Genomic DNA, 17,216 nt, shown 5'->3' on the forward strand with positions numbered 1-17,216 from the left:
TATTAAATTGGGCAGGGGGCAGTGGGGGGAGGTGTGAATAGGGGAGGGGATCTAAATACCATTAAACTATATGGTATGAAAATCAACCAACATTCAATAAACAATAAAATTTTGTTTAAAAAGGTTTTTTAGCCTGGCGTGATGGCGCACACCTTTAATCCCAGCACTCAGGAGGCAGAGGCAGGCAGATCTCTGTAAGTTCAAGGCCAGCCTGGTCTACATAGTGAGTTCCAGGACAGCTGGGGTTACAGGGAGACCCTGTCTCAAAAAGACCAAAAAAAAATTTTTTTTTAAAAAGTAAAAAGGTTTTTTGTGTATGTGTTCCTGTCCACACATGCATTGTGTGAGCACGGACATGTGAAAGACAGAGATCAATATTAGGTATCAATCTTCCTAGATGCTTCTCTACCTAATATTTGTGTGTGTACATGTTCACGTGTCTGAACATGTGCAAGCATGAGGAGGCCAAAGGACAACCTTAGGTGCCATTTCTCCTCTCACACCATCCACCTTATTTTTTCGAACAGGTTTTCCCACAGAATCTAGGGTCCACTGATTCAACTAGGCAGGCTGACCAGTGAGCTCTTCCAGAGGACCCAGCCAAACTCTGGTCCTCAGCCTTGCACAGAATTCAGTTTTGATTGAGCCTTCCACAGCTTCCAAACCAGCCAATACAAGCTCATGGTTTGGTTTTTTTTTTTTTTTTTTTTTTTTTTTTTTTTTAGACAAGGCCTTACTACATTGCTGCTCTGGATGGACTGGAATTTAGTCCCCCAAACCCTCATCTTCATCTGTCTTTAATCAAACCAGTTTCTATACAGCAGTCAGTGTGAGCTTTCTGAAATAGAAATCCGTGGTTGGACTTCCCTGCTGAAAACTCCCCAATGATTCCCAATGCTCTCAGACTAAGGTCCAAATCCTTGGGCAATAATTACTGGGAAACTTTATAGTTCACTACTTCTTTTTTTTTTTTTTTTTTTTTTTGGTCTTCCTGAGACAGGGTCTCCCTGTGGCCCCAGCACCTGACCTGGAACTCACTATGTAAACCAGGCTGGCCTTGAACTCACAGAGATCCTCCTGCCTCTGCCTCCCAAGTGCTGGAACTAAAGGTGTGTGCTACCACTACATTTTTACCATAGCTGCAGTGCAGTAAAAGTATTGTCTCTTAATTATATCCTAGAGGTCTTCATTGTTATGATCATACATAATTAAAAGTTACTTTATCACTGCTGAAACAGAAAGGTAACAGGCATTAACAAAGAAACTCATTGCTTGAAATAATATACCTTTTTTATTTTTTTTTTGGTCTTTTTGAGACAGGGTCTCCCTGTAGGCCTGGATTCCTGGATTCATCATGGAGACCAGACTGGCCTTGAACTCAGAGCTCCACCTGCCTCTGTCTCCAGAATTCTGGGATTAAAGGCATGTGCCACCAGGCCTGGCTCAATATACCATTGTTTCTCTAAAATAGTTTTTAAAAGAAGAAAAAACTGTTCCTAAACCCTTAACTTAGCAAGCCCCCACAGGGCTGTCTAGCCCCAACCTTTTACTCTGCCACACAGTTCCCTTTTGCTTTCCATCCTCCACATGTGACCTTTCTGTTTCTGAACTGGCTACCTTCCTTTCTAGCCTGTCTATCTATTTCCTTTGCCTGAATTTTTCTCTCCTTTAGAAATCAGTCATCACTTAATCTCTATCTACCAGGAAAATCTCAGCTCAAAAATTACTTTCCTTAGGGGTTGGAGAGATTGCTTAATGGTTAAGTGATTAAGAGTGTATATTGCTCTTACAGAGGACGAGAGTTCAGGTTCCAGCACCCACATGGTGGTTAACAACCTTCTGCTAACTCCAGTTCTATTCAGCTTGGTTCCCAGCACTCACAGTGAGTGGCTCACAACCACCTGTGACCCAACTCTAAGAAGGATCTAATGCTTCTGGCTGAGGGCACCAGCACTCACATGCACATACCCACATGCATATGCATAATTAAAAATAAAAAATCTTTAAAAAATTATTTTCAGAGCTGAAGAAATGGCTCAGTGGTTAACAGTGCATACTGCTCCTGCAGAGAACCTGAGTTCAGGTTACAACATCCATGTCAGGCAGCTCACAACTACCTGTAACTCTGGTTCCTTCTGGCTTCAGCTGGTCCCCTATACACTCATGCATATTCTCTCTCTCCCTCTCCCTCACGCACTCCTTTAGCCCCAGTACTCTGGAGGCAGAGGCAGGTGGATCTCTATGAAATCAAGGCCAGCCTGGTCTACACAGGGAATTCCAGGCCAGCTGGGGCTCAGGGAGACCCAGTCTCAAAATGACACAAGAAAAAAAAATTAGTTTCCTAGGAAAATTTTACATTATTTTTTCAACTGGGGATAAGTATCTTCATTAACATTCACTCACAAATACCTTATACTTCTTCCTTTTAGCTTCAATCTTGGTTAACTATCATTTATTTGTATTAATTTAATAATTCTTTGCCTAATGATACCATATTTCTAATGGTAGACTCTATAATTATCATTATATAGTACTCAGTATATAATATATATACTATTTTTTTGAGACATAGTCTCATTATGTAAACCAGGTTGGCCTTGAACCCACAGAAATCTGCCTGCCTCTCTGCTTCCTGAGTGTACACAGTATTTTAAAAACTGCATAAAATTAACTAAGATATAAACTAATTACTACCAAGCATTATTGTTGTGGAATGTTGTCCTCTGAGCATAACAACCATTACCACTTTCATCAGAGCAACTATGAATACTTGTAAGTAGATTCTCGAATCAGGCCTGTTGCTGGGCTTGGTGGTACACACCTTTAGTCCCAGCACTCTGGAGGCATAGGCAGAGGCCTCTTCTGAGTTTGAGGCCAGCCTGATCTACATGGCAAGATACTGTCTCAACCTCCACCCCCTCCAAAAAAAAAATCAGGGCTGTTGATATTCCTTCCTAGAACAAGGTGGTCATTAGATGATTCCCTGAGATCTCACCCACTCCTTCCTGCACCTCCCAGCCAGCTGAATGGAATTCTACCCCATCTGTACTTGATAGGCCTCCTGAAGTACTGGAGTACATAGAGTATGGAAGGTTAAATGAAGTAGGTAGAGAAGATTCCATCTATGCAACAATGAGGAAGTCATTGTCCATGCTGGGGTCAGACTTTGGTGGTGAGGCTGCTCTGGGGTCACCCATACTCCGTAAGTAAGCCCAACAAACTTACTGGTTCACCAAGCTGGGCTTTGGTCTGTTGTGGGTGCCCTATCTGGAGGTGAGTGGACATTTGTTCATGCCTCCTCAGGAAAAGTTCGATTAATAATTACTAAGGCCAGGCATGGTAGTGCACGCCTTTACTCCCAGCACTTGGGAGGCAGAGGCAGAGGCAGAGGCAGGTGGATCTTTGTTAGATGGAAGTCAGTCAGGTCTATATAACGAGTTCCACAGGCTACAGGGAGACCCTACCTCTAAAAACCCAAATTATTATTAAGGTAAGTATGTATGTAGAGCTAGGGTGGGGGCTCTGTGGTAGAGCATTTATTTAGCATATGCAATAATATTCTGGGTTTGATCCCCAGGAAGGTACCAGAAAAAAAAAGATATGCAAATAAAGGAATCAGCACAGTGCCCAACTAAGAGTAAGCAAGTGCTACCAATATTCTTCCTCCTATGATTATGGTTAGTGCGAGTAACCATTCCTCAACTGCACACAGTTCTGACTTATATCTCCCACCATGCCCACCTTTCAGAATGCCTTTCTGGAAAAGCCTTTACAAAGTGAATTTTTTTGCATAACCTTGTAACTAAGATAATCGTATGTTTTGAGAACATTTAAAACCATGTACTCATTCTGTTCACATAGTTGAGTACTCAGCTTGTTTAGAATTAACTGAACTTCTATGAAAAATATAATCAGTTCTACGATTTGGAATCCTGATGAAATTAACTCTTACAAGCTAAGCTAAACGCATAGCTTTAAACTTATACCATGTTCCCTATTTGTGACTCAGTTATGCCTCTGACAGAACAATATATTTCCCATGAGATATGACAGTGATGACTAAAAACAATGTCTTCTTCACAAAGGTTGCAAGCAACAAGAGGGCACAGATTGATCTGTATATTCCTTTGTTGCTGAGTCAGAAAAACAATTTTTTCCTTTGTAAAACTGTTACCAAAGATTGTTCATGCCTTTCTGATACCACACTTGATATGCTGATCAATAAATACAAGAGGGGGCACTTTACTTGAGAGAACAATTCTGAGAGAAATCAGAACAATTCAAAACAAGATTAGGCCCACTATCAGGCAAACTATTTCAAGAGTGAAGTTTCACATTTAATATGGCACCACCTCACCCACCACTTTAGTGTCAAACAAAATGCTTGGTATTCAATGAATTCAGTTGTTTTTTTTAAAATAAAATACAACTTTCAGCTTATCTAGAGGGCATAACAACTTTCAAAGGACTTTCCCCCACAAAACCAAAGCACATAGTTGTGCTGGATAGCTTCAGTGTCAACTTGACACACTTGGATTGAGGGAGCCTCAATCGAGGAATTGTCTCTATTGGACTGGCCTGTGGCCATGTCTGAAGGGCATCTTCTTGATGAGTGATGTGGGAGAGCCCAGCACACTGTGGGTGGTGCCACCCCTGGGCAGGTGGGCCTGTGTTGCATAAGAAAGCAGGCTGAGCAGGGGCCAGGGGAGCAAGCCAGTAAGCAGGGTTCCTCCATGGCCTGTGCTCCAGCTCCTGCCTCCAGGTTCCTGCCCTGAGTTCCTACCTTGGGCTCCCTGATGAACTGCAACCTGGGAGATGTAAGACAAATAAACCCTTTCCTCCCCAAGTTGGTATTGGTCAGAGTATTTTGTCACAGCAATGAAAAACAAACTAGAACAATAGTTTACAGTACCATATTGATTTTTCTTACATTAAAATCAATATATTTCAGGGGTAACACACCTGCATTTATTTATTGATCAGCATATCAAGGATGGTATCAGAGAGGAATGAACACTATTTGATGTTTTTTTAAATTTTTATTTACTGAGACAGTCTGAGAGGGTGGGTTCTGACCTTCATTGGTACAGGGGCTCTGATCTCAGCAGACCTCCAGAGAGAGCCTATTTCTGGCCTCCCTCTGACAGGGGTTGAGAACACAGGGGACTGCCTGAGAGCCCCCAATTCTGCTTCCATGTGGTGGTTTTTTTTTTTTTAATTATTTAATAACCACATGATTAGAAGCATTTCATTACAGCATTAACATATTCAATAACAATTTCCAGAGCAAAGATGCTTCTCTTTCAAAATTAGCTGTAAATTTTGAGGTTCACAGTTAAATAATACAGTTATACAATATTGAACTCAGTATAACCCTTATAAGACATAAAATTGAATGAGGTTTTAACTTTTTTTTTTTAAATTACAACATAGAATAAGTAGATTTAATAAATGTTTATAGCATATTTCATCCAACAGCTGTGGAATATACATTCTTTTCAGCAGTCCAGGTAACTTTTTCTAAAATAAATCACATTTTTTTTATTCTTATTCTTTTATGAAGTTAGTTAAAAATTAATGAACAAGAAATTAAAGAGACTGCGCTGCAATTAAGTTAGAATATTCTAACTGGAAAACAATTACTGTGAAACTATTTACATTCTCATAGAATTATAAACATTTCTCAAGGAATACTTTACAGCACAACTTTTTTTTTTTCATACAGAAGAATTCATTCCAAAGCAATTGACATTGAGACGTTTTCACATGCATTTCTAATCTCTATATAAATGACTATTGCTGGTCGTAGTCGCCCACCTTCTGAGCTCCTCGGCATCTGAGCCAAGTCACTAAACATCATCACAATTGTGCTTGTTGACAGTTGTGCTCATTCATTAAAGGAAGGCCAAGCAGGGTCAAAGGACCCTCACTGCATTACCCAGCCACTCTTCCCAGCCAACTCTATGTAATTTGACCCTAATCACACATGGCCTCCTGATTTGGGGAGGGCTAAAGTATACAATCTGGGGAAGGCTAGGAAGAGAAGGCATGATCCATACTGGATAAAGGTTTTCCAGTGTGCATACCCTCAGGTCATACCTACACCTCAGCAATCCCTCAGTTATCTTGGTAAATAAGCTCAATAAATTCATTGGTTCCCCAGTAAAACTTTAATCAAACATTGGCTCAACACTTAAACCTTGAAAGGGAATAAGCATTGCTTAGCATCCCCAGGAAAAGAAGTCTCGTAACAGTAGGAAAATTTATTTGTTAATGCTATTATGTCTCATAATTATTTTTTTAAAAAATGAATATACAAGATGTCAAAAGGATATGGGAATGGAGATATTTTCCAAAATAGAAAAAATGAGAAAGCCTAAGCAAGTGATAAAGGTTTGGTTTGTTATGATATATAAAGGATGAGACAAAAATAATACACCCATAATCTTAAAATGTCTATGGTCATAGTTTAGTCAACTAATTTACAGAACAAAATATATATATATCTAGTCAAAGTTTATCTAAGAATATTTGGTTTTTTTAACCAAACCTTAGCTACATAGCATATGATAATTAAAAGTACCAGTTCCACCAAGGTGGAACTAACCTTACTGGATATTTAACAGCCATAGTTTAAGGTCTATACTAATGTGGTCAGAGGGACCTAAAGGACAGTTTTTGCCCCTTGCCCTCCAAGGTTGACTAAGTTCCAGGGTACTATGGAACATCTCTCAAAATGTCCTGTAAATGTGGTGAGTCGCCTGTCCTCTTGTTCAGGGAGGACATGGAGACCCCACAAGATGGAGGGTCAACTCAGAGGAAACATCTCATTCATGCTTCCAAGTGAAGCCAGACATGTTGAACAGGACCTTTGACTTATCTTCACATAGATGGAACTGGTAAAAGAAAGGAGCCAGGAGCTCCTCCCAAGCCCATGTGTCCCTAAGGAACATATCCTCAAATGACCTTACGTGTAAAAATAAACTGATTTATTGGGGCCAACTGTATGGTCTTAAACACCCAAAAGGAAAGTATAACCAAAGAGTAAAGTCATCAGCATATTTCTTTACGAGTTCAAAGGATTACACTTCCCAGACATTAGGCTTAAGTCTAAAAAAAGTTACTTAGACAATTATTTTTCGTTGATGATTTTGTTCCTAACCAGAAAGTGCTGCTCCAGATGTAAGACTTCAAATCTTGGTTTGCAATACTGTAGTGCCCACCTGTAGCTAAGGGAGACAACCACTACTGTTCTAAAATGATGGATAAATTTGTTTTCTCCCCCTATCTAGAAGCCTTTGAGAGGGAACTGACACTGATTCTAACCACTCCAGCTATCAAAATACCTGAAAGCAAATCCTGATTCCATCACTCAAGTCCAGCCTTGGAAGACAAAAGAAAAATGAGGAGAAACCCAATAGAGGAATGCTTTTGGAAGCCCTTGTCAAGAAATTCCAGCCGGGCATGGTGGTGCATGCTTTTTATCCCAGCACTTGGGAGGCAGAGGCAGGTGAATCTCTTTGAGTTCGAGGCCAGCTTGGTCTACATAGCGAATTCCAGGTCAGCTGGGGCTACAGGGAGACCCTGTCTCAAAAAGACCCCCCCCAAAAAAATTCCAATGGACTCTCATACGAACATTTGAAAATTGCCCTGTATTGACTTTTTTTTTAGTTCCCTGTCTAGAACTTGTAGGGCTAATTACTCTTGCCTTTACTTCTCCTTCACATCTCCTATTCACAATTCAAGGGCTTTCTTTTTCCCCTAGAGATAAGAGTTATGCAATCTGGGAGTCTTTTGGATAGATCCACTGAAGGGATACTCCAATTGCCTCACCCTGTGTCCCTGTTCAGCATGGAAGAAGACAGAGCCATCTGTGTCCCTATTCCCTTTTGGCAATTTGGGTAACTTTTTCAGAGGATGGTGTGATAAGAATAGGAGGTAGGAATTGGCTAGGTAGTTATGGTAAAAAGACCCCAAAGAAAAGTAGCCAGTTTCTTGGCTAAAACTCATAATGTCCTTGGGCCTCTTAGCAACCTACTCGGTTCCAAAGGCCAAAAAATGTTGAAAATATTTGGGAGCTTTTACCTAATCCTTAAAAGATTTTAGGGTTACCTCTTCAGAAGGTGGAATGTGAAGAGTAGCCAAAAGCCCCATTTAAAAAAAAAAATCAAGTAAGAAAGAGTATATGAAGTTATCACAAAAAAGTGATGGGGAGATATGGGAGGAGTTGGAGGAGAGGGAGTGGGCGAGGATTTAATCAAAACACCTTATATTCATGTATGAAATTCTCAATAAATCATTTTAAAAGAAGAAAATTTTACTTATTTTATGTGTATGAGTGTATTGCCTGCATGTGTTTAAGTTCACCCTTGTGCAATGTCCACCGAGGTCAGAAGAGGGGGTAAGGATCCCACGGGAATTGGAGTTATGGGCGGTGGTTATCTGCCACGTGGGTGCTGGGAATTGAACCCGGGTTGTCTTCCAGAGCAGCCAGTTCTTTTAACTGATGGACCATCTCTCCAGTCCCTTTGATAACAGTTTTACAAAGGAAGAAAAACAGTGACTGAGTAACACACCTGTAATCCCAGCACTTGGGAGGCAGAGGCAGGAAATTGCCTTGAGTTTGGGGCCACACTTGGCTATATAGTGAGTTCAAGGCCAGACAGGGGTTATAGCAAGATCCTGTCCCTCCGAAATAAAACCAGTGCTGCACACCTGTAATCCCAGCACGTGGGCGGCTGAGGATCCGGAGTTCAAGTCCAACCAGGGCTGAGACCCTGTTTAACAAAAACAAACCACCTCAATATTGACCAGCACTTTCCTATTTTTATTCCCACTCAAATCACATAAACGAACCAACACTGGCGGCCACTCTAAAGCTCATCTCTGCTGACAAGCAATCACCGTGAGTGAAAACAAAAAGGACAACAACAAAAAAACAACTTGGAAAACAGTAAACATCAGAGTTCAGAAATATCAAAGAACGTGAGTCAGGGAAGACTGGTGGAGTCAATTACGAAACGTCCAGCTAGACAAGATGTACTGGGTACTTCTGGAGCACGATTTCGCAGCGGTCCCCTTCGAAATGGCACGGTCCGGACAGCACCTAACTCAAGTTTCGGAGCGCCCAGAGAGACAGCCGCGACGCGCTCCTGCCCAGCTCGCGAGCCCAGCAAGGCAGCTCGAGGTCCGCACTCACCTGGGCTGGGCTGGGCAGGGGCCGAGGCCTCCGGGGCCAGCGTCCTTCCTCGGCCGCAGAGGCGCGGTCCGAAAGCCCCGGGGCCGACTCCGCAGAGACCTGATCCCCGCCTCCGGAGAAACACCCGGCCCAGCCCGCGGCGTCGCCGGACTTCTCGGCCGGCCTAATGCGAGCAGGAGGCGCGACGCCGGGAAACTCACCTTAGGGCGCGGCCTCACGGCCTAGTCCTCAGTTCCCTCGGGGCCGGTAGGCACCGCCACAGCTGGCGGGAGCCGCAGTCCAAGAGCACTGGACCCCAGAGACCCTTTTGGGTTCAGCCGCGGTGTACGCAGACCTGGCCCGCCTCCCTCGGGGTCCGGGCGCGCGACGGGGGCGGCTCCGCACAGCTCCGGGGAGCGCGCCGAGCTAGGGCGCGGGAGCGCGCCTGGAACCACCCGCACTGCACTGAAGAGCGCGCCGGGCTGGGGGGCGGGAGCGCGCCTGGGATGATTCCGCGCGGTTCCGAGGAGCGCTCCGAGCTGAGAATGAAGCGCGCAGGGGCCGGGCTTCCTCCGGCAGGTCTCCTCAGGACCTGGCGCACCGCGCTGTAATGGCGGCGGTCACTTGGCCTCTGGAGCCGTAACTCGTAGCCTTTTTACACCGCGCGGAAAATGTCAGAAGTCAGGTGGGCGTTCACCTGAAAACCCAGTGTCTGCCTATTTCCCTCTATACCTCTTCTTCAGGGTCTGAATCGTTGGAGAGGTTTCGTTGCTTTCTGTCAATGAACTTCACCGTCCTCTGAAGAATGACAGTTAAGGAAACCCAGCCCTTTGCATTCCCGAAAGGACTCTACAAGGACTACCCTTCCCTGTAGGATTTAGACCGGACTCCCGGAAGTCCCCAGGTTCACCCAAGGCAAGGTCTGCCAAACACTCTCCAATCCGCCCCCCCCCCCCCCCCCCCCCCCCCCCCCCCCGCCCCAGTGGTCAAAGTACCAGCTTGACTAAATTTAAACATCTCGTCTCTGGGTTCCTAAACTTCCACCCACCCTCAGCCTCAACCAGGAAGCAACTCCTGCCTATTTACCACTCCAGAAAGAACGTTGACTTCAGGGCAAACAAAACTAATATCCTGTCTGGTTCACTGTCTCCTCTACTGTTGGTTAGTCCCTCTTTCCTACACCCAAGCCTTTCTAGCTTTATTTCTCCCTTATACAAGAAAAGCTCTTGCCTACCTAAATCTAGATCTAGATGAGATTTCCCCAAATGCAATTCCTCAATGCAAAAGTCTCCTCTGCTTCTAGAGTAGCATTTTCTACTGATATTTAAATCTAGAATTGATATTGGAGATGAAACCATGTACTTGCTGAACACTGTCTCTGCCACTGAACTACACTCCCAAACTATCTTAGATGTATTTTATTTTTATTTATATGTATGAGTGTTTTGCCTGCATGTATGTAAATGCACCATGTGCATGCAATGCCCATGGAAGTCAGAAGAGGGTGTCATATCCCCTGGAACAGTTGTTAGTCGCCATGTGGATGCTGGAAACCGAACCTGGGTCCTTTGAAAGGGCTCTTAACCACTGAGCCATCTATCCAGCTGCTTAGATTTATTATTTATCTGACATTCGAACATTCTCCTTAAGGCAATAGTATTTTTTCTTGCAATGGGTCCTCCCTCCCCCACCCACTACCATAATGTTTTTACATATAATCTCTATTTCCCTAAATCAGGATTTATTTTTTATTTGATAGCTGTTATTGCCTGGAGTCAATCTGAGATTGGGCCTCGCCTACAGACCTTTCCTACCCAGGTAAAGACAACTTGGGAATCTTTTGAACTCCTGTTCAGTAGCTCCAGGATCCAGTATTCAAAACAGTATTCATAGCAGGGTGTGGTGGCACTTGCCTTTAATCCCAGCACTTGGGAGGCAGAGGCAGGTGAATCTCTGTAAGATCAAGGCTGGTCTACATAATGAATTCCAGGCCAGCTGAGACTATAGGGAGACCCTGGCTTTAAAAAAAAAAAAAATCCCCCAAAAAACAAAAGAAAAAAGAAAAATCCCGGACAGCTGTTAAGAGCACTGGTGCTGAAGTCTGGGCTTAGTGGCACACGCCTTTAATCCCAGTACTCTGGAGGCAGAGGCAGGCGCATCTTTGTGAGTTTGGGGCCTGCCAGGTGTCTACATAATGAGTTCCAGGACAGCTAGGGCTCCAAGGAGACCCTGTCTCAAAAAGACAAAAAATAAAAAAGAAAGAAAGAAAAAGAAAGAAAGAAAGAAAGAAAGAAAGAAAGAAAGAAAGAAAGAAAGAAAGAAAGAAAGAAAGAAAGAAAGAAAGAAAGAAAGAAAGAAAGAAAGAAAGAAAGAAAGAAAGAAAGAAAGAAAGAAAGAAAGAAAGAAAGAAAGAAAGAAAGAAAGAAAGAAAGAAAGAAAGAAAGAAAGAAAGAAAGAAAGAAAGAAAGAAAGAAAGAAAGAAAGAAAGAAAGAAAGAAAGAAAGAAAGAAAGAAAGAAAGAAAGAAAGAAAGAAAGAAAGAAAGAAAGAAAGAAAGAAAGAAAGAAAGAAAGAAAGAAAGAACGAACTTAGGCCAAAGAAATGGCTCCACAGTTAAGAGCCCTTGTTGACCTTCAAGATGAGTCAAGCTTGGTTCCTAGCACCCATATCAAATGGCTCACAAACACCTATCATTTTAGCTCTAGGGGATCCCATGCCCTCTTCTGGCCTACAAGGCACCCATATACATGTGGCATATACTCACATAAACATATACATACACATAAATAAAAATAAAAGTTTAAAAATCAAAAAATAAGCAGAAGAACAAACTGAGATACCAAGTGTTGACACCTTGTCCAAGGTCAAGTCCAGTCAGGGGTACAGAGATGTGTCAAGTTTCCTTCCAAAATCCTCCTTTCTATTCAGGTGTCATTCTGCCTTTTAAGGGAAAGGAAGACAGAGGAGTTGCTGTTCACCACTTGTCATTCCTCCAAATTTAGGCATGAAAATTGATTCCAAACAGGAGAAAGAAAGAATGCTCTCCTCATTTGTGGTCCTCTTCTCTGGATGCTCCTATGTCTGGAAGGAGCCAGCCAGCATGGAACAGAAAAGCATCAGACACTGAGATCTCAGAAAAAGCATTTCATAGTTGAAGGATGGTTTCCTTGGGATACCCTCTCAGATGGCTGCTTATGAGATACTTGACTATCTGTGAAAGGAAAATGTGTCCTTCTTACAGATCACGTTGCCACAGATCTCAATGCAAAGCTGTGGTGGAAATTCCCAAGACCCCAGTAGGGGCCTCCCTCACAAAGTGCCTTCATCTCTCAAGACTCACTTTCCTCATATGTACAACACCAGTCATTGAGACACTTGGAGCCTTGGTGCTGTGGGCTAGCGCTTCTTTGTAATTTAACATCTTTTCTACTTCCCCCCAAGGACAAGGCGTGACAAAAACCCCAGCATGTGTGCTGAGTGGGTAGTTAAAGAGGAGTCAGCAACCACGCAGCGAAAGAAGAGATAATTTTGCTACAAACATAGATGAAATAATTACTATAATTGAGCAATAAATAGCATTGCAATTTATCTAGGGCTTCAATTAATTAGTCTTTGGTGTGTGTTGTCAGTTTGCTGCAGTTCCAGTTTTGTATATCACGATAAAGAGGGTACAGGGACCTGGCCTTGAACTAAAACACAAGACAAATGGGCAGGACCATCCCTGACTGACAGTCACTACATCTCTGGTCACATTCCATGTGTGAACTGAGTTCAAACATTTGCAAAGTTCAAAGTGAAAACCAACATGCATCCCATAACTCTGAAATCATTGCCCTATGTGGGGGGAGGGGGAGAGCTCTTCTTATAGGATCCTGTGGTCTGCACTTCCTTCATCCATAGGTAACCCTGTGCCTCTCCTTTCTACCTTGGTTCATGCTTATGTCCACTGCCTCTCCCACTGGACATGAGTCCGGGGGCCGTGACTACTGGCTCATTTTTTGACTGATTTAAAAATCAATGGTGTCTGAATGAATGAATAATGGACAGAATTATATGATATAGCCAACTGAAGCATATTTTACATTTTCCTGATTCATACATTGCTTTATTTCACAGACAATGATATATCCTTACTATGAGTCCAGATCTAGGCTAGGCACAGGGTAGCTCCCCATTTAGGAAGACAGGAAGCTATCCCTGGGTATGTACAGGTACAGTAGCAGAGTGGCCTTTGTCCTAGTCAGTGCGCTTGACATTTGGGAAAGGGTAATTCATGGTTGTAATAGCTTTCCTGGGCATAGTGACTTGTTTAATAGCAACCCAACCTCACTAAATTCTTGGAGCACCCCATCTCCCAGTGGAGACTTTCAAATAATAATGAATTCCAGGCCAGCTGAGACTATAGGGAGACCCTGGCTTTAAAAAAAAAAAAAAATCCCCCAAAAAACAAAAGAAAAAAGAAAAATCCCGGACAGCTGTTAAGAGCCCTGGTGCTGAAGTCTGGGCTTAGTGGCACACGCCTTCAGCTGTTAAGAGCACTGGTGCTGAAGTCTGGGCTTAGTGGCACACGCCTTTAATCCCAGTACTCTGGAGGCAGAGGCAGGCGCATCTTTGTGAGTTGGAGGCCAGCCTGGTCTAAATAGCCAGTTCCAGGCCAGCTGGAGTTACAGGGAGACCCTGTCTCAAAAAAAAAAAAAGTAACTTAAAGACTAATGGGATCAATCCTTAACTCCAGATCCAGGGGATCTAACACCCTCTTCTGGCCTCCATGGGCATTTCATGCACAGGGCAAACTTACATACATGCAGGCAAAACATTCATATACACAAAAATTTTTTTAAATACATAAGATTAATTTTCCTAATATACTAACACAGACATATATACATAAATAAAAATAAATATTTTTAAAAATTTAAAAAAGCACTCTTGGTAGTATGATTTGGTATAAATTTTTAAAATATATGCTCTATCCATTAAACTTTTGGAAAGTTAATGTATTAGTCAGGATTCTCTAAAGAAACAGAACCGGTAGAATACTTTTTACATATATAGGAATTTATCAGATTAGCCCACAGGATAGAGTGAGTAGTCCAACAATGGCTGCACCACACTGGAGAGGCTGAGAATCCAGTAGTCACTCACTCCATGAGGCTGGATGTCTCAGTAGTCCCAATCTGAAGGTCTGATGAATTCCAAAAGATCAGCTAGTCCAGTCTATAGCAGCAAAACGAACTCACCAGCAAGAGAGAAGTCAAGTGACAAAAAGTAAGTGCTCTCCTCTGTTGTGGCCTTTTATACAGGCTGTCATCAGAAGGTAACACCCACATTTAGAGTGTGTCTTCCAGCTTCAGATGATCCAATCAAGAAGATCTCTCTCATTTCAGTTAATCACAGATCCAGTCAAGTTGACACCCGAGATTAGCCATCACAAGTCCACCCCTTGTCAACTTGACACCCAATAGCATCTCTCTATGTCATGCTTAATTTTCAAATGAAAACAATGGTGAGGTCATAATTTCACCTAACATGATATGACTATCCCATCACACAATGACCAGTGCATTATATATCTTAGAGTAGGTGATATGGTCTTCAAGGAATGCTTAGTCCTTCAGTACCTCATAAACCATTATGATCATGGTTCACAACACTTAACCACTTAACAATTATCTCAATTATCCATAACCTAATATGATCATATAGGTTCATAACACTTAACCATTTAACACATCTCGATTACACATTCAAAAAAGAATAAGTATCTGTTTAACATATGTGTATATATGCACAAGCCTATTCTTAACCAAATAGGACAAAAACATGTCAATTACAATCCATGTCTCTGAAACTGGTCATGTCACATGGCCTAAGTTGATATTTATAACTATCTTCCCCTACCCATTTTGTAGTTTCTCCACCATCGGCAAGCACCTCTGCAGGTCTTGGCTCTTTCCCTGGAGGAGTGACCCATACTTTCATCCCTGAAGGGTCTGGGCCATTTGTTGTCCAGTCTGGATTGGGTTGCAGTTTCCCATTGACCTTAACCACAGGACATGGTAACACCAAAAGTGCCCTAAGAAATCTCCTGCCTTCCAGATATAATCTTCATTACCTCCATTGTGGAGAATCAGTCCAATTTCCCACTGGTAGTCTGGGTCAATCACCCCTCCTAATACTGTTATCCCTTTCTTAGCCTGTTGATTTAAGGGCTTCAGAAGCCCAAAGTGTCCAGGGGGAAGTCTTAGCTTCCCATTCAAAGGAATGTTTGTTGTGTCTCCTGGCAGAAGTGCTCCCTCCTCTGGAACCAAAACTTCTAAGCCAGCAGAGCACAAAGTCACAGGTACAGGAAACAAAAATTTTCCTAGTGGGTCACTAGGGGTGATAGTGAGTGGAATCATTCCCACTTCTACCCCTTGATTCCTGGACCTGTGAACCCTGGCTACAGGAGAAACAATACCATATACTGGATGCTAATGCCTTACTCCTCTTTTCTACCCTTATATAGTTTTCAGATGAACAGACAAGTCTGCAAGGCTGATGATATGGAGATGACATTATACTGAAGAAAAACATAGCAATACGCTGGGTTGGCCATGTTGATTATGGGGGGTCTTGTGCCTTTAATGGTTGAACAGATCACATGATCTACTACTGCTCTATAGCCTCCAACCACTGTGTAGTTGGCCATTTTTTTCTCTATATTTATCTAACCTACTTCACTTTGAGTCTTTTCTTTTTTGGTGACAGTGGTCACTGTGTTAGCCAGGCTAGTATCCATCTGAAGATCCTCCTGCCTCAATCTGTTCAATGTTAATATCATAGGCATATGCCATCCTGCCCAGACATTCCTTTGATCCTTCTGTGAGGCTCTTCTGGTATTTTGTTTATTTTTTGTTTTGTCTCTAGTCCTGTTATAGGTTTTGTTCCAATATCATTTGAAAAAAGGATTCTGTCCCTTCTCAAAAACCAATTTACCAGCCTGGTGTGGTGGTGTGTGTCTGTAATCCCAGCACTGAGGAGGAGAATGCAGAACAATGAGTTTAAGGTCAACCTGGTCTACATATCAAACCCCCCCCTTTTTTTTTTTTTTGGTCTTTTTGAGACAGGGTTTCCCTGTAGCCCCAGCTGTCCTGGAACTCACTATGTAGACCAGGCTGGGCTTGAACTCACAGAGATCCGCCTGCCTCTGCCTCCCAAGTGCTGGGATACAGACATGCCCAAGCCCAGCTCAAAATCCTTTCTTAAAGCAATCAACTAAAATCAACGGACCATAGATTTATTTTCTATTTATTTTCTTCCTTTTTTCTTTCTTTCGTTTTTTTTTTTTTTTTTTTTTTTTTTTTTTTTTAGCTCCACCTGCCTCTCTGTAGCTCCAGCTGGCCTGAACTTGTAAACCAAGCTATCCTTGAACTCACGGAGATCCACCTGCCTCTGCTTCCTTAGTGCTGGGATTAAAGGTGTGCACCACCACGCCCAGCTTTTTTCTTTCTTTTTTTCTTTTTTTTAGACAGAGTCTCCTATAGCCCAAGTTGGTCTTGAACTTCTAGTCCTCCTGCCTACACCTCCTCCTGAGTACTGGTTTTATAGGCATGTACCACCACATTAGATTTATGCAGTACTGTCAATCAAACCCAGGGCTTTCTGTATGCTGGGCACTCTACCACTGAGATGATGTACCTGGAGCTCTGTTGTAGGTATTGGACTTTTTTTTTTTTTTTTTTTTTTTTTTTTTTTTGGTCTTTTTGAGACAGGGTCTCCCTGTAGCCCTAGCTGGCCTGATTTTGCTATGGAGACCAGGCTGGCCTCGAACTCACAGAGATCCACCTGCCTGTGCCTCCCAAGTGCTGGGATTAAAGACATGCGCCACCACGCCCGGCGGTATTGGGCTTTTTATTGTTGATGTTCTAGTTTGCTTTCAATTGCCATGACAAAACACTCTGACCATTACTAACTTGAGGAGGAAAGGGTTTATTTAGCTTGCATTTCCTGGGTCACAGTTCATCACTGAGAGAGTCCTAGGTAGGAACTCAGTGCAG

The 17,216-nt window shown here is 42.7% G+C and overlaps 1 protein-coding gene across 4 annotated transcripts in view; it reads right to left on the bottom strand.

The window, feature by feature from the left end:
- Ubxn2a (UBX domain protein 2A) overlaps positions 1–9,596 on the bottom strand; it is a 45,508-nt gene extending 35,912 nt beyond the window's left edge. Inside the window, exon 1 of one of the 4 annotated variants that reach the window (XM_017802208.2) lies at positions 9,400–9,596. The gene's annotated coding sequence lies outside the window, so the exon portion shown is untranslated. The remainder of the gene's footprint in view (positions 1–9,399) is intronic. The other 3 variants (XM_029553951.1, XM_008848847.3, XM_008848845.3) reach the window with 3 other exon arrangements.
- Positions 9,597–17,216: the final 7,620 nt, after the last annotated feature.

Source organism: Nannospalax galili, unplaced genomic scaffold, assembly GCF_000622305.1.
Source record: "Nannospalax galili isolate Female #2095 unplaced genomic scaffold, S.galili_v1.0 scaffold1191, whole genome shotgun sequence".
Lineage (NCBI taxonomy): Eukaryota > Metazoa > Chordata > Mammalia > Rodentia > Spalacidae > Nannospalax > Nannospalax galili.